This window comes from Podarcis cretensis (genome assembly GCF_951804945.1).
Source record: "Podarcis cretensis genome assembly, chromosome: 14".
Classification (NCBI taxonomy): domain Eukaryota; kingdom Metazoa; phylum Chordata; class Lepidosauria; order Squamata; family Lacertidae; genus Podarcis; species Podarcis cretensis.
The window spans coordinates 12,339,493-12,357,896 of record NC_137183.1 but is presented as its reverse complement, the minus strand read 5'-3'; the positions used below and the strand labels follow the sequence as shown (position 1 = coordinate 12,357,896).

The window sequence follows — 18,404 nt, the reverse complement described above, 5'->3', positions numbered from 1 at the left end:
TCCTTTCTCTTTGTGACCTCTGATAGTCTCCACAAGCGGGTTGAAACAAATTGTAATCCTGTGTGGGTTTTTGCTCGTTAATCTTCACAGATCTGTCACTCCCTTTCTCAGTCGTCTGAGGAGGTTCTGCCAGTCCATAGCTTCCTCCTCCCGATCATCAATCTTTCGACAGAACCTGCCAAGATGGCGACTCCCTTTTTATTACTGCATCATTCCAAGAGCCCTTGTTCTTTTCTCGATCTCCATAAGCCAAACTTTTGGTTAGTAATTTATTTCCACACAGTTTTTAATCATCCTGCTTAGGTCAGTTATGTGACGGTTCTTTCTTGGGGAGGGGTTATTGGTTAATCAAAAAGAAGAAAAGAAAAAAGCCCCCCCATCCAGTCCCACTCCGACATACCGAACCTTTGATGTATCTTCTTCAGATATATTCCTGTTAAATCCAACCCGTCGCTCTACTTTCACAGAGGTCACTTCAATTAGCAGTCTTCACTCCCGTTCTTCACTTGAAAGATGTGCATTTGCTTCTCTCTCTAATTGTTTATTTCGAGTTGCTGCAACTAGTGCGCGATCAGAGACAGCGTCCGGGAGAGCCGGACCCACACAAGGGCTTTGTGTCTAGTGCCCTCACCCCCTTCTTTCGAATCCGGGGGTGATTTATGGCCACAACAGGCAAGGCAGTGTTCCCCATATCCTTGGGGCAACAAGGGAGGCTGCATACTCCCATATCAGCCTCTTAATTACCTCGTGTGAACCAGAGAGATGTTATTGTCGGCCATCTTCCAATGCGCCCCTAGTGGCCCCCTCCACTTTGACGTGCTTTTGAACTGCTAGGTTGGCAGGAGCAGGGACCAAGCAATGGGAGCTCACCCCGTCACTGGGATTCGAACCGCCGACCTTCTGATTGGCAACTCCTAGGCTCTGTGGTTTAACCCACAGTGCCACCCGCGTCCCTAGAGCTGTGAGAGCACAGTGCTAAAATCAGAGACTAGACTCTTCCTTCTCCCACAGAAGATACAATTTAGTAGCTATATAAAGTGTTGTAATCAAATTATTAGCCTGTCGTGTTGCTTTTAGGTTGTCAGATTCTCCCACAGCTTGACATTTGAATCACCTGCCCACATGCCCACAGAGGGTGGGCCAGTTCCGCGTCTGGCTCTTTGACCGGATCCAGTTCTATTGTAGAGAGAAGTTGACAACATATGTGGTAAAAATTGTGGCAAAACCTCCATAACATACGTGTGGTAGGATGGGAGGCAGAATACACGGCAAAATGGTCACATCCCTTCAGCTGATGAGGGTTGTACTCCACATGAGGAAACAGAAGTGTGAGGTGAAATGGTTCACTCAATCTGTCAAGTAGGGAAGGAATCTAAGAAGAGAGCCACTTGCCAGCCAATGACAGGTAGAAATTTGAGTGTTATATTATTGGAGACAGCATCTTAAAAAGCAGAGACATCACCTTGCTGACAAAGGTCTGTATAGTTAAAGCTATGGTTTTCCCAGTAGTGATGTATGGAAGTGAGAGCTGGACCATAAAGAAGACTGATCACACAAGAATTGATGCTTTTGAATTATGGTGCTGGAGGAGGCTCTTGAGAGTCCCATGGACTGCAAGAAGATCAAACCTATCCATTCTGAAGGAAATCAGCCCTGAGTGCTCACTGGAAGGACAGATCCTGAAGCTGAGGCTCCAATACTTTGGCCACCTCATGAGAAGAGATGACTCCCTGGAAAAGACCCTGATGTTGGGAAAGATGGAGGGCACAAGGAGAAGGGGACGGCAGAGGACGAGATGGTTGGATAGTGTTCTCGAAGCTACCAGCATGAGTTTGACCAAACTGCGGGAGGCAGTGGAAGACAGGAGCGCCTGGCGTGCTCTGCTCCATGGAGTCACGAAGAGTCGGACATGACTAAATGACTAAACAACAATGAGAGAGAGAGAGAGAGAGAGAGAGAGAGAGAGAGAGAGAGAGAGAGAATCCTTCAGCTGGAGAACTACATTGCACGATTTGAAGGAGACTGGGTTTTTGAAGGCCGGTAGTGCTTTGGAAAGGGACACGGGTGGCGCTGTGAGTTAAACCACAGAGCCTAGGACTTGCCAATCAGAAGGTCAGCAGTTCGAATCCCCACGACAGGGTGAGCTCCCATTGCTTGGTCCCTGCTCCTGCCAACCTAGCAGTTTGAAAGCATGTCAAAAGTGCAAGTAGATAAATAGGTACCACTCCGGTGGGAAGGTAAACGGCATTTCTGTGCACTGCTCTGGTTCGCCAGAAGCAGCTTAGTCATGCTGGCCACATGACCCGGAAGCTGTACGCCGGCTCCCTCAGCCAATAAAGCGAGATGAGCGCCGCAACCCCAAAGTCGGTCATGACTGGACCTAATGGTCAGGGGGCCCTTTACCTTTACCTTAGTGCTTTGGAAAGTGCAAATCGGATCAGTTTGTCCTTACATGTGAACAACATCAAATTGCATGGGGCAAGGAAGAAATAATTGTGTCCTTAAGTTTGCTTTTTAGGGGTAAAAGGGAAGAAATTGACTTATTTCACTTGTGACCTTGGACAACTGATCTAGAAGCTTCATTGGAAATGTAGGTCCAGGCCTGGCCCCAGCCAATCAGAGAATCTAAACACAAGCAGTTAAATATGCTGAATTTTATTATATATATATATATTTATTGTATACTCTTTGAACATAAGAGTCAAGTGCTTGTAGATTTATCTCAGTACCTTAGCACTAGAAGGCAGAAGCAACCTGTTGGGTAGAAATTGCTTCCTTCCTTCCCCTTATATTTGTGGTTGATGTGCCAACCAACAACTTTTTGAGCAAGAGATGGCGTCAAGTGAAGTTTTCCCATCTGCGCAGCAATGCCCTGGCTAGCCGGCTTGAAGAGTCATCGGGAAACAAAAGCAAGCAAAGCCAAGTGTTTTTCTGTCTGCCTTGAGAAATGACAGAAAAGTTCTGAAGTGCTGCTAGAAAACCCTTCCCATGGACCACCTTCGCAGATGTAGCCATATTGATCCTGAAAAGGCACCACCTGTCCCTTCCCCCACCTGCTTCCTGTCCACCCATTTGGGGTTGGAAATGTAGACATTCAAATAAACTTTCTAAGAGATCTGTCTGTAAGTGGTTGAAACATCTTCCTCTGGATGCCACAAACTCTTGTTTGCATCTCAAGATTAATGATTCAGGGAAGATGGAGACAGGTCGTGCTTTTGTTTGCTCAGTACCCGAGGAGATAAGCCTGACACTCGTCTTTCCTCTTCCACGCCACTGGAACATGTTTTGAAGAAATGTTCAGCGAGGGAGTACCGAAGAGAGGAAGCTTGTGAAAGGACCGCTTATTTGTTCTGCAGATGGTTCTGCAGCTGTTTGGCTCAAACCAGGATATTCTTTGCAGCTGCAAAGTTAACAGCAGCAGCCCCTTCTCTGCAGGCAAAGGGTGATAAAGGCAGCTTGTAAGTTGCATTTTCCTCTCGTGTGCCAGTTCAGCAAGGAAGAGGCAGGAGTAGGAGACAGAAATCAAAATGCCAACATTCCTGCATGCGAAGACCAATGGTGGGGAATGTCCAAGGGATGACAATGAGATAGAGAGCCTTTCAACTCTGGGTCACCAACAAAAAATGCTGCGGAGTTTGGGCTCGAACCAAGATAGCCTCGCTGGTGTGCATCTGTTTGGCAAGCTGTGGGAAATGAGCCAGGCATTTTAGCAGAGCTTCAAATGGCAGGTGCCTCAGCCGGCACAAAATCAAAGGCACAGAGTTTCTATTGGTCATGATCCAGGGACAGGATTCTCCAAGGATCAGAATTTTGTTTGATGTGGATGCCACAACAGTTTTTACTGTGAGGGCCTTACCCTGCCCCTTTAATGTATGATTTCTGTTCTCATCCTGACGCCAAGTTCTTAACCCGAGGTACTATTTCTGGGTTAGCAGAGTCTGTAACCTGATGCGTATGTAACCTGAAGCGTATGTAACCCGAGGTACCACTGTACTGGAGGCCTCATGCATTTGTTTTGTGAGGGAACAGACAACAGGTGGTCCAACCCATTAAAATTGTTCAAAGTCTTCCTGTGCCAGAGAGTCTGAGATGGAGAATGGAGGGGGATGTAAAATCAAGGATCCATCCTTGTGCATTTTCATCTATGCTGACCACTAAAACATCATCTCCTAGGCTGCCACTTAACTCTCCCTCCCTCCCTCCCTCCCTCCCTCCCTCTCTGGCAAATCTTGCAGTTCTATCCTTTCAGAATCCAGATTTTACCATTCTGATGACCATTACAAGGCTGGCATACATCCCTCTTTGAGAGTTCATTGTATACGTGATCAGTTAAGGTTGATCCATTGGGGGCATCTGCCATAATCACTGCCACATCGCAGGTGCAGAAATTATCTCTTACCTGCATTTGGTCAAGTGATTTTCACTGCTTGTGACCTTTCTGCAGACCTTCCTGAATGCTCCACAGCATCAACAAGGACCCTCTGGAATCATGGGACTTCTAGGGCCACCAACATGATTGCACCCTGGGGGTCCCTGCTTTCTCCCCTACCAGTCCCACCAGATGCTGACCTCCATGGAACCCTCCAAGTCTGTTCATTGGTGGTCTAGATCATGGGTGGCTAATATTGTTTGCTCTCCCAATATTGGTAATGGGACATTGGCCATGCTGGCTAAGACTGATGAGAGCTGGAGTCCATCTACCCCTGGAGGGCCAAAGTTTCCTCATCCCTGGTCTAGATAATTCATTTCATCCCACTGAGTGCCTAATAATAATCCTGGTATGAGTTAATTTCAGGAGAAATTACGTACAATTAGTTCAGAGGGAGGAGATCTTGAGCCAACGTATTGGCCATAGAAGTAAATCAGAGCTTGAATTTGGATTAAAAAGAAGAAACCATGCATATAATAAAGAGAGGAACAGAATGGATAAGATGCACCTGGTGCTTCAGTATGAAGTTTTGGCATGGGTCATTTTGACCTCCATTGTGCCAACGAAGTTTGAAAGTAATTTGCAACAAGAAGGGGGCAAAGTGCGAAAACAACAATTGCTGAACAGTGGAAACTTCAAACACACATTGAACAGGAGAGGTAATGATGGGTTTTGTTTTGTTTTCTGTTGTGTGTTTTTTACAACAAGAAGCACAAAATCACTTAAGGCCCAAATATTCAGGAGTGTGAACTCCTGAATTTTGGTACCATAAAAGTCACATGAAGTACGTCTGAATCTTACAACTGTTGATTGGAGAGGGGGCAGATTGGGACAAGTGGAGTCTTTGCAAGTGCATGAGATCTAACTGCATTTGGCTGAGATCTCAGAGAGGTCCTTCTTGTTCTCCAAGTGGTGTTCACACAATACTAGGAAGAAAATTGCTTCTGCCTGAGAAACATTTGACCTCTTTAATAAATAATCCCAAGAAATATCCAATCTAGCTCTAGGCTTTTTATTAGGGAACAAGTCTAATGCAGATTTTTTTTTTAAGTGCACAAAATATTCAAGTGTACAGGAATTAATAGTATTCTAGAAATATTTTGTGGTTGAACCAACTCAAAGAGATAATATGTGGCTGTTGTCAAAAGCTACAGCCTTGAGTAACCTCTCTCAGTAATGACTAGGAATGATTATTATTGCTTATCCCCAGTGCTTCTTTTCGGGGGGGGGGGGGGGACTCAACACGAAGTTTGTTTGTTTGTTATCATTGGTAATGGTAAAGGACCCCTGGATGGTTAAGTCCCATCAAAGGTGATTATGGGGTGCGGCGCTCATCTCTCTTCAGGCCAAGGGAGCCACTGTTTGTCCACAGACAGTTTTCCATGTCATGCGGCCAGCATGACTAAACCACTTCTGGTGCAACAGAACACCGTGACAGAAACCAGAGTGCACAGAAATGCTGTTTACCTTCCCGCCACAGCAGTACCTATTTATCTACTTGCACTGGCATGCTTTCGAACTGCTAGGTTGGCAGGAGCTGGGACAGAGCAACAGGAGCTCACTCCGTCGCGGGGATTCAAACAGCCGATCTTCTGATCAGCAAGCCCAAGGGGCCCAGTGGTTTAGACCACAGCGCCACCCGCGTCCCTTGTTGTTATTATTACCATTTCTAAACCATCCTAGACTACGTCCAGTTTTTACAGAGCATTCATCTTGACTTGCTTTCCCAAGGTTTGCAGGAAGGGTAGGTGATACCCTGTTTTTTATTGAGCGTTTGTTCTGATTTGTTTGCAGAAAAGTTAGATTACAATGGGCATTTGCTTCTGGGGTGTTTATACAGTTGATCTTTCATTCACCCCACACTCGTATTTCAATGCATTCAGTTGTCACTTTCCTAACTGCAGTCTGTTTCTTATTTTAAAGTGGCTTAACTTAGAGCGCCTTTTTCCACTTTAATTGCCCAGACCTAAACTTCCTGGACATGGGTGGCGCTGTGCGTTAAACCACAGAGCCTAGGGCTTGCTGATCAGAAGGTTGGTGGTTCGAATCCCCGTGACGGGGTGCACTGCTCTGGTTCGCCAGAAGCAGCTTAGTCATGCTGGCCACATGACCCAGAAGCTGTACGCCGGCTCCCTCGGCCAATAAAGTGAGATGAGCGCTGCAACCCCAGAGTCGGCCACGACTGGACCTGATGGTCAGGGGTCCCTTTACCTTTACCTAAACTTCCCGGAATGTGTCTGAATCCCTCCTGCAAAATACTGACAACCTGGAGGTACCTGCTGCCTATCAGGAAAATGAAATAAAAGAGGGTTAAGAAAACCCTCCACCCACCCCACAACATCCCACCTCACCCCTGGGCTGCTGCACTGAGCCCAATCCGAGTGCTTGTAAAGATGGCGGCTTTTAAGCCTATAAAAGAAAGATGTCAGAAGATCCCATCATGGATCCAGTCACAGATTATTATTTTTTGTCACATTTAATTTGACATTCAATCTGCAAGTGTGTGGGGATGTCACATGTCGGGGTGGGCCTTCCTGATACCCTACTTTTCTATGTGCAGGGAAAAATTGTACGGAGCATTTGATCCTGCGGTCTGAAAGCACAGACTTGTTAACTCAGTATGAGGTTGGCTTGGGTCTCCATCAGAGGGTGCAGGGAGTACATAATAATACAATATGTCATAATGATATGATATATTAACTTCTCTGCTGAAAGGAAGCATTTAAGTGTGATACAGGGAAGAAAGCCATAAAAGAGGCCAATTTAACCCAATTCGCTTTTCCTAGCACTGATGGGGTCCTATTATGCTTTGAATTAGGCATTGGAGAACACCTCTTGAACTGAACAACATGTTTCTTTTCTCTCTCTCTTTTTAAGAGAAAGCAATAATGCCAATTTTAATTCCATCCCTTACACAGTGAAACTACTGGGTTTAAGGGAAAGGTTACCAGCTGGTTTCACAGCTCATCTTTTTGGCATGATCTTCAGCCAAGAGCAGGAACTGCAGTTATAAAACCTCAAGCAAGATATCAAAATATATTCTCAGGGCGTATCTGCTCTTCAGATTAGGATAGGTATGGGGGAGGAATTCGATTCAGTTGGCATTTAAAGATGAACTTACCTAATTCACACTTACTGAAAGAATACGTGAACTGAAACACAGCTGTCTCTTCAAAATTAATTGCTCCTCTGAATTTTGCAATATGGTTCTCCAGCCAAGCAATGTTTACAAAAAGGCATTTACTAGAGTAAAACATCCATCGAAATGCATATGTTAGTGAAAATGACATACAGTGGTACCTCGGGTTAAGTACTTAATTTGTTCCGGAGGTCTGTTCTTAACCTGAAACCATTCTTAACCTGAAGCACCACTTTAGCTAATGGGGCCTCCTGCTGCCACTGTGCTGCCAGAGCATGATTTCTGTTCTCATCCTCAAGCAAAGTTCTTAGCCTGAAGCACTATTTCTGGGTTAGCGGAGTCTGTAACCTGAAGCGTATGTAACCTGAAGCGTATATAACCCGAGGTACCACTGTACAAGAATGCATTTCGTTAGGATAAATTGCTTTGCAAATATGTGTACATTAGGCAAAATCATGCACAAAAGAATATTAGGAGAAATTTTGGAGAATTCGCACTAAAATGTTGATGAACTTTCATGATTGCTCTTTAAAAAGTGGGGGGGGGGGGGTCACTAATGTGGAAATGTGGAGAACTGAATTTATGAGTGGGAAAGTAAGGAAGAGCCCAGAGTGACAGATCCTTCCATCCCTAGACTAGGATTAATAACCCTTTACTTTCCCCATCAAGTCTAGGAATTGTAGCTCTGAAAAAGGGGAGGCAGGGATACTCATCTCAAATAGAAATCTCAGCACCTTCACCAAGCTGAGACATTGTAGGGCAGGTATGCCCTGATGCATTCCTGGTTCATGATTTCTCCTGATTGGTCCCTGGCTTTAGGAAACCACAGCTGTTTCCTTCTGTTCATCCTTGTCCTAAGCTGCTCTTTTGCAGGCTTCCAAACCAGATGTCTCGGCTGCATTACCTTTGAACTCTCACTCCATCAGTCCCACCTGCAGCTTTCCTGCCGCAAACCCTTCCACTTGGCTTCACTGACTAGAAAATATGAAAATGTGACAGTGAGTGAGCTCCTTGGCTTCAGCCTAGTTATGGTTGCGTGAGAATTATAGCTGTGTGGGAAGGGCATGCAGCAGGATTGCAAATGCATGCTTGAGAACTCAAATCAACCCACTGGACTTTTTTGCATGGCTTACCTTGGTGGAGTTTGGGATGCCAAACAAATTAATCCTCTCTCCAGCTTTCCCAGACCACTTTGATGGGTGCCAATTTCACCCCACTGAAGTTGCTGCTGTTGTGATTGATTCAGTTCCTTACTCACTATTTACCCTGAGGTCCCAAGGCGGGCTACAACAACTTAAAGATGTTAAAAATCAGTTTAAAACTCAATTACACTCAAGAGCATAGAGCGGGTATTAAAAGCATCTATCTCAGGGGTGAAAGGCCAGGGTAAAGAGGTAGATCTTCAGTGTGCAATGGAAACTCCATAATGAAAGTGGGAAGGGAAGGTCACAGAGACTGCCCTCTTCCAGGTCACCACAATCTGAACTTCTAAGTACAGTGGAACTGCCAACATGAGATTAACACTCTCAGGAAACACACTGGCAAAGCAGGACCCAGCAGGGTTGAATATCACGCTCCTGACCATTGACTGATGGATGGCACCCAGTGATGTCATCTGATGGGCAAGTGGGCATGGACCTCCCAATGGGCCAAGACTGGCCCGCTGGCTGGAGATTCCATGCTTTATTTGTATATTTGTAGATAAACAAGCAAAATACGCCATGTTCCCAGCCTGCTCTGCTTGTTAGCAGCACCGAAGTGAATGCAAACCTGGGCTGTGTGTCTGGAGGTGCTGGGCTGCCCAGAGGACAAGACCCCTCTCTCGGCCTCACTGATATGGTCCAAAGGAAAGCAGAGCAATATGTTTGGCAGCAGTTTAGCTACAGCAGTTGCTGGACTTAGGCATGGAAGGTACCATCCAACCATCTTAGGGACTATGCTCTGTGTAGGATTTCTTCTCCTGAAGATAACCCACAAGGTAGTGGAGGTTTAGGATAAGAGTTTCCCTTCGCCTAGATGGGCTGCCTTCCCAGGTTGGCAAGCCCCATCTGCCCCTCGCTTCCCTCTACAGCATGTGCAGAAACCGTCTTCTTGACTGTTGGATCCACTATTGTTCTTGCCCCCTCAATTCACCAGAGCCTGCCTTCACATGCAAGCAAAGTCCCTAACTGAAAGGTTTTGAGATACACTGGCTACTCTCACCTGGTTTAGCCAGCCAGCCAAAGCAGTGGCGTAGCGTGGGGGGTGCAGGGGGGGCCGGCCGCACCGGGCGCAACTTCTGGGGTTAGGGCAAATCCACGGGTTAGGGGGCGCAAATCCACGGGTTAGGGGGCGCAAATCCACGGGTTAGGGGGCGCAAATTACTTGCCTTGCCCCGGGTGCTGACAACCCACGCTACGCCACTGAGCCAAAGCCATTTCCCAGGATGTGGCCTCTGTCACATGCTTACAGCTTCTAGGAGTCACAGGTGAGAGCTGAGTGCAGGGTGGGGACCGAAGGAGGATAAATTACCCCCAAAAGGAGTATGGCATCTCCCCCACCAGAGGTACTACCTCTTCCCTAACACCCAAGACACCCCGCAGTAGTCATGCAGAAAAAGAGGTTTCTTTTTAGATGCAGTTATAAAGAACTGTGGGGTGTCATGGAAAAGGAAAATACTCTGCTTGCTGCTCTAGAAAGCATTTTGCATCCTCCCTCCACAAAGGTCCATTGTCAGTTTTGACAAGACTTACCTCATTTTAAATGGCATAAAAAAGAACTTTGTTAATTCATTCAAAAGCCTACACAGGGTGAAGAATGTTTAGCGTCCAACCTAGAGATCATTGTCACAAACAACAGTGCCAGTTATTCCGATTTCATTATACAAAGTTCCAGGAATTCTTTTGGCATGAAAGAAGTCTTCACTGAATCAAGTTTCATTATGAAAATAAAGAAATAAAATGTTTCGCATTATTTAACCGCTTTGATGCTGACCTTACGAGACGCATTCGCATTCTCGTTGTGGCATAGTGGTTTGAATGCAAAAGAGTTTGTATTGATAAGTAAATGAAGAAATTCTACAAAGGGAATGCAAGACCAACAATTGCCCTGGGCCACCAAACAATTTTTCTACAGCTGCCGTGCTGCCTATTTTTAGAAAAGTTTGTCTCGGCTGCTACCGCTGTGTGTGGATCCCGGGAATGATTGCTGCAGTACAGCAGCGGTGAAGGGTTTTTCTACAAATATTTGCGCAAGAGCAGTGAAATAATAGTAGGCTGTACATGGAGATGATCTGAAGCCTGAATCCCAAACCAGTTTGGGCTGAAGCGGGCTTCAGCCAAATCAGATTGAGATAGAATGCCCAACCAGAGTCATTCGGGGCAGACAAAAGTGGGGTGGTCAGGGAGGGAGGGGGTGGAGAAGGAGAGACAAGCAGCGTCCGCAAGTTCTGCTTCCCCAGCTCATTCCCAGCAGAGAACTCCCTGGCAGAGCAGCACTTGGCAGGACTGAATTCTCCGTTCACCAGCTGGTGAGCACAAGATTCAATCCTGTTCCCTGCAGTGCAGCCATGGGTGGGGAGAGGAAACACAGCATCTCCCTCTTCCTCCTCCCATCTCCTGACTGCATGCTTAGTTAAATCCTAATTTAGCATTAGGGTCAGACCCCAAATCTATTCAGGGCCTTGGTGCAGGTCAGGACGGTCCCAGATTGGCCTGCGTTGGGGTCAGTCCAAAGTGCAGGATCATGCCCTGGATCACATCAGATGTGTGCATTCCGAGAATGCACAGTGCTCAGTATAAGGTAAAGGTAAAGGACCCCTCTCCTGCCAACCTAGCAGTTCAAAAGCATGTCAAAGTACAAGTAGATAAATAGGTACCGCTCAGGTGGGAAGGTAAATGGCGTTTCCGTGCACTGCTCTGGTTTGCCAGAAGCGGCTTAGTCATGCTGGCCACATGACCTGGAAGCTGTACGCCGGCTCCCTCGGCCAATAAAGCGAGATGAGCGCCGCAACACCAGAGTCGGTTACGACTGGACCTAATGGTCAGGGGTCCCTTTAAAGGACCCCTGGACGGGTATGTCTGGTCAAAGGCAACTATGGGGTTGCAACGCTCATCTCGCTTTCATTCCTAGGGAGCTGGTGTTTGTCCACAGATAGCTTTCTGAGTCATGTGGCCAGAGGGACTAAACCACTTCTGGCACAAGGGGACACCGTGACGGAAACCAGAGCGCACGGAAACGCCGTTTATCTTCCCACGCTGCAGCGGTACCTATTTATCTACTTGCACTGGTGTGCTTTCGAACTGTTAGGTTGGCAGGAGCTGGGACAGAGCAATGGGAGCTTGCCCCTCCGTGGGGATTCGAACCGCCGACCTTCCGATCAGCAAGCCCAAGAGGCTCAGTGGTTTAGACCACAGCACCACCCGTGTCCCACTACGGTATAAACAACAACAACAATCGAGAATCTAGTGCAGGCCCTTTGTACTTTTCCATCTGGCCCTTGTGACCCCTCCCCAGGCCACACAAACAGCAGCCCTACTTCATGTCCTTGTGTGTTTCCCCCAGTTATGCATTATGCACATTAGGGCTGGCAGTTATGTTTTGTCTGCCTGACACATGCAAAAGATAGGAGTGCTCTTCTGGACAGATTATGAGCTAGTTTAAAGAGTTTTAAGCTTCCATTGCTCTGTGGTTTGTTGTCAAATGCTCGTTGAACACTGGAGGTCCGTTCTTAACCTGAAACTGTTCTTAACCCAAGGTACCACTTTAGCTAATGGGGCCTCCCGCTTGCCACCACACCGCCACCACGTGATTTCTGTTCTCATCCTGAAGCAAAGTTCTTAACCTGAGGTACTATTTCTGGCTTAGCAGAGTCTGTAACCTGAAGTGTCTGTAACCTGAAGCATCTGTAACCTGAGGTACCACACTATCATGTTGGGATGTTACTCTCCATTCCATTTCCCCTTCACAGGGCAATGAAATGCCCCATGTAATGATTGCACATCTTCCAGGCTATATAACCAGACAGGGGGCGATGGCCAGGATTGCTACATTCAAGTTTGCAATTGCCACGTGAATCCTAAGTCTCATTTCACCTTCATCTTCACATTGTGATGCCTAGCATCAAAGTTTTTGCCTAACTAACAGCGTATCGTTGCTCTTCGCCTAACTATCTCCTGTAGCTCCCTCACCCATTCGTCAAGCCACTGAGCATTCAAACAGGTTAATTTCTTTTCAGTTGGATTCCCTTTTTAATCCACCGCCAGTGGATTTTGGGGCAGGGGCTTAAGTACATCCTGCTAGAGAGGTTAATTTACAAAATTCTCTTTGGGGTTGCAAAGCCCCCGACCTGCCACCTCCTCATACACAAAAATCTCTTAGCAACCCATCTCTTAGCAACAAGGAGTACCTTTAGTTTAAAAAAAAAGGAGAGACTGGAAAAGATGCTACAAAAAGAGTGATCACCAGGAAATCTTTTCTGATCTTTAGAAAGACCACACACATCATTTAACTATTGCAGCTGACTTCCAGAGCAGAACCTAGAAAACGGAAGTGAGAAAACAGCCAGGTAACTTTATTAAACTTTTCTATTTTAACATGTGTTATAGTGGGATGAAAAACTAATATGAAAAAGTATTGGAGTTTTGATTGTGGGTTATTTATTGAGTTGCCTTCATCTCAATGTATCCGGGGGTGGGGTGTGGTTTTTTTTTTTTTTTTTGCGGGGGGAGATACCTTTTCCCCCTGCCTGAACAACTGTAGTTATTGTAACTCAGTGAAGATCAGAATTTCCCTCCAAACTTGCTTTGGGCTTAAATCTTCTTGAGCTGAGAGAAGCAGCAAAAGAAGGCTATTTCTGTAACTTTTAATGGTGCGGCATTCTAGAGCAACAGGGTTCCCAAGGCAAACTTGCTTCTCTACTTCATTACTTTTCCCATTATTTCCATCACCCAAAAGGAAGAAGCTTTTCTTTGTTGATCGTGTTGAAATTTGGGTTGGTTTTTGTTACTCCAAATTAGACAGGGGGGTGAGAGGTTCAGCTTCTGCAAGGAGAACTTAATTGACCAAACTGATAAATTTAAAAGACCTTCATGCAAAAGAATTACCTGTAGCTGAACTGGAGGGATGAATGATCTGGTGACTCTCCACTGATGACATTGGCAAGACCTACAAGCCTATTTTTAATCTGATATTCTTTTTGAACACTTTGAGTCAGCTTACTGGAAAAGAGAAATTCCTCAGTCAGCCCCCTAAATTAAATTTGCTCTTCTCTTTTTGTTGTTTTAAAAAGAAGTTTGTTTTGTTGTTCCGAAATGTATGTTCTCTCTCCTTGTTTTCATATGTTTCCATGGGATTCACACCCTAGATATTCATTTAAATACCAAGGGGCGAACCCAAAGGTTATTCTTTTAAAATAAATAATTCTGTCAGGGGCTACCATGCCTAATAGCTCCCTAGAATGTTGCAAAAAAAAAAAATTGCATTCAATCCCTGAGTTGCTTTGCATTCTGTTGATACTGTTCTATGTTTATTTGGGGAAGGAAGGAGAGGTGTTGATGATCATCTGTTTTGAACAAAGAAAAAGAAGTTTTCAGATATAGTGACAGAACTCAGATTCAGATGGGAGAGAGAGAGAGAGAGAGAGCACTTTGTGGATTATTAAATGCCTTGGCAATATTTTTTGCTATTTGGAAAACCAGCCATGTACATGAGATATAAACTCTGTCGTATTGTTAATGTGTTCTTCTCCACTTCTCCTACCAGCGATATAGTCTAGAGAGGTAGCACTTCCCAGGGTTTCTTCTAAGGTGGACATAAGGTAGCTTTGCAATCTTAAAGTAGCTTTGCAATCTGTGAGTTTTATTTACAAGGATAAAAGTGAGCCTAACTGGAGGGACGCAGGTGGCGCTGTGGGTTAAAGCCTCAGCGCCTAGGGCTTGCCGATCGAAAGGTCGGCGGTTCGAATCCCTGCGGCGGGGTGCGCTCCCGCTGCTCGGTCCCAGCGCCTGCCAACCTAGCAGTTTGAAAGCACCTCCGGGTGCAAGTAGATAAATAGGGACCGCTTACCAGCGGGAAGGTAAACGGCGTTTCCGTGTGCGGCTCTGGCTCTGGCTCTGGCCAGAGCAGCGATGTCACGCTGGCCACGTGACCCGGAAGTGTCTCCGGACAGCGCTGGCCCCTGGCCTCTTAAGTGAGATGGGCGCACAACCCCAGAGTCTGTCAAGACTGGCCCGTACGGGCAGGGGTACCTTTACGTTTACCTTTTAACTGGAGGGAGACACTTCCTAAGAAGCAGCAAATCAACAGACCCACAATAATTCACTAGAGGGCAGGTAGGGATGGGGAGTGAATTCAATTCATATGGCATTTAACAACAAACCTACCATACATCATTCACATTTTCGAAAACAATACACAAATCAAAATGCAGCCACTCTTCAGAAGTCACACCTCTCCAAATTTTGCAATGCAGTTCTCCAGCCAAGGAATGCATAAGAATGCGTATACTGGGGGATGTGTGCACAAAAATGCATATATTTGTGAAAATAACATTTAAAAATGCATTTTATTAGGAAACCTTGGTTTGCCAAAAGAAGAAAAAAAGCTTCATATTTTTTGTTGCCCCTGAACTACCCAAAGTTGCCCCATTTCCCCCTTCCACCCAAATTCCTTCCCTCCTTATTTTTCCTGGCTTTCTGAAGTGATTGCGGGGACAGGCGGAGTCCCCAGATCCCAAGTGGTCCCCCCTGTCATGTGGAATAACGACTCTAGACAACGCGCTATGGGATTAAATTGGCCACAACTTTATTAAATTTCAAATGTGGGTAGACCTTGGCTCAGGCATTGGGCGTTCTCCCTCCCTAGTCCCCAGCCGGGGACCTAGGGAGCATCAGGGTTATCCAGTGTGTGGGGGGGGGATGGGCCGGCTCTGGAGAACATATGTTCAAGCAGAGATAGCCGCCCCTGTTACGCCGCCGCAGGGGAGAGCAATGACGACCTTTCGGCGTACGGCCAAAGCCTCCCTTCAAAAACCCCTTTAACGGGGAACCCTGGTATCGCCGCCGCAAAGAGGAAGATGGACTAAAGGATTCCGCCCAAGGCCTGATACCGCCAAAGTTGTGACGTTTTGCTACGGGAAAGGCGAAACCTGCCAATGCAGGGAAATTCCTTTCCGGCCCTTTAACAGTGACCTTATCGTAGCAGCGCCCGCATACCTGTGGAGACAGGTTAACCTGCAAAACCTATGAAGAAAAGATAACCTGCAAAAGAAGGCATTAACTGAGGGTGGGTAGCGTGGGAGAAGCTCTGGAGCCAAGTGAGGATTAACAATTAAGATCCACCCTCTATTGTGTGGGCAGGTAATCCCTCCCCCTACCTGGCCTGGTTTCCCTGGCAACGCTTCCCCCAGGTGGGATTGGACAACTCACTGGGGTAGGCGGGGACCTCCAGGTATCCCACCTGAGGGAAGGCAAAGCCTATGCTGATGGGGCCACTCCAGATCCAGGGCTGCACGCGTCCCCGCAAAGGGCGCCCCCCGTTTTAAGTGGGGAGCGGTCATTATCTTCTTATGTACTTTCAAAGAGTAATTTATTTCATAAACATAATTTAAACAAAACCTTCTTTTCTGGTTGCATGGCTTGGGGAACAGACTGTTCAGCTGCATGAGGACAAACTGGTAGGCTTCTATACCAAGTGTGTATGTATAGCACACTAAAGACAGAAAGGAATTACTTTCCCTCAGTTTCCAGGACAGCAAATGCATGGGTCTGCTGTAGTGTTGTTGTTGTTTTTTAAAAAGTGCATTGAATTTTATTTTGAGATTAATCCCAGCAATCCCAGTGAGGCTCATTTCTGCATATGATTTTGAATTCTAATTTCAGATAGTCACAGAGATCAGGGACTAGCAGGTGGCCATTGTAACAGACTAGTTCATTCAGGACACTGTTGTTTCTGCCCATCATTAGCTCATGACCTGGACACCAGCACCATGCAGCCCTCAACAGGTAAGCTCTGAAGGTTGCCCACCCCATAGAGAGAGAGAGAGACAGGTTTACATATACAGTGGGGGGGGAGTATTTGATCCAATGCTAACTTTGCCCATTTGCCCTCTGACGAAGAAATGACCAGTCCATAATTTTAATGGTAGGTTTATTGTAGCTGTGAGAGACAGAATAACAACAGGAAAACCCCCAGAAACCCAGAAGACAAAAGTCAGAGATTGATGTGCATTATAATGAGTGAAAGAAGTATTTGATCTTAATCCCATCAAAAATCTGTGGAGGGAGCTGAAGGTTCAAGTAGCTACACATCAGCCTCAAAATCTTACTGACTTGGAGACGATCTGCAAAGAGGAGTGGGACAAAATACGTACCTCATGAGATGTGTGCAACCTACAAAAAACATCTGACTCTGTAATTGCCAACAAGGGTTCTGCCACCAAGTACTAAGTCATCTTTTGCAAATTATGGACTGGTCATTTCTTCGTCAGAGGGCAAACAGGCAAAGTTATCAGGGGATCAAATACTCCCCTCCCCCCCCCCCCGCTCACTGTAAACAGTTTATCAATCCCAGCATCCTCTCACTCTCTCAAACTTCCTTCCGTTTGCAAGAAAGGAGATTCCAACCAAACAGGAAGAATTTTTTGATGGTTAGAGCTGTTCGAGAGTCTACCTGGGAAGCAGACTCTCAGTGAAGTGGAATCTCCTTCTTTGAAGGTTTTTTAATGGGTTGAATTAATCCTTGTCAAGGATTTTTTATTTTTTTTAGCTGTGATTATTGCAGGGGGTTGGACTAGACAACCGTTGGGGGGTGGGGTCCATTCCAACTCTACAGTTCTGTGATCCTGTAGTTGCTTCCAGTTGAACTGTTGGTTGTTCATCCCTCTGGATCTGTTTGCTGGGAGAGTGCAGTGGTACCTCTTGTTGTGAACGGGATCCATTCTGGAGGCCTGTTCGCAACATGAAAAGCCCGCAACCTGAAGCACCGTATCTGCGCAGGTGCACAGCGCGATTTGGCACTTGTGTGCATGCCACGGGACGCAACCTGAAAAATCGTAATGTGAAGCAAATGTAACATGAGGTATGACTGTAGATGGCATTGGTTAATGACTGAGCATTCATTCTGATTTCTTTGTAGGGAGGTGAGACATTGCAACAAGCAACAGTTATCCTACACACTTCAGTGCATTTATCCATCCTTAATGCAAAAACTCTGATTTTTTTGGTGTGGGGGGGGGAGGAGTGAGTTTGTTGCACAAGACACCCCAAATCAGCTGGATTTGCAGTATGGGATGAAATCTAGTTCTCTCTCTCTCTCTCTCTCTCTCACACACACACACACACCTGGCTTCCCCCTCCCTCAAGCTTGAAAGACCTCACTTTCTCCATATGGCTCTCATATTCCATCAACCAACATGTACCACGAAACCCTTCTGCTTCTGATTTGGCAGAAGTGGTATTAACACCTTTTGAATCAATCTGGTCAAGTTCCATGCTACCTAAAGAAGATCTTTCAACCCAGCCTTTCTAGAGTCATCTGAAGGCTCTTTTCTGTCATCTGGCAAGCTGATTTGATGAGCTGGCAAGTTTGAGCCACAGGCAGGCTTTCCATCTACAAAACTGGGATGAACTGAAGGGGTTTCCTGAATTTCACTTGCCTTCTCATAAGCTGTTGTAACAAAAGTAGTATCAGCCTTCTCCATTTCCTCGCTTTCCTCATCCATTTTAGTTTCATCAGTTTTCCTCAGTTTTATTGTTTGCCTTTTCATCTGAAGGCATTTCAGAAGTGAATTTATTAACCATGGTCTCATTCCCTTCATTTTTAGTTAGGGAACTGGTCCCTGGTAAGTGAGAAAAATTC

The 18,404-nt window shown here is 46.0% G+C and overlaps 1 protein-coding gene across 1 annotated transcript in view; it reads left to right on the top strand.

The window, feature by feature from the left end:
* The first annotated feature begins 12,739 nt into the window (after positions 1-12,739).
* The window catches only part of CYP19A1 (cytochrome P450 family 19 subfamily A member 1), a 44,785-nt gene continuing 39,120 nt past the window's right edge, over positions 12,740-18,404 (top strand). Inside the window, exon 1 of the mRNA XM_079953373.1 lies at positions 12,740-13,113. The gene's annotated coding sequence lies outside the window, so the exon portion shown is untranslated. The remainder of the gene's footprint in view (positions 13,114-18,404) is intronic.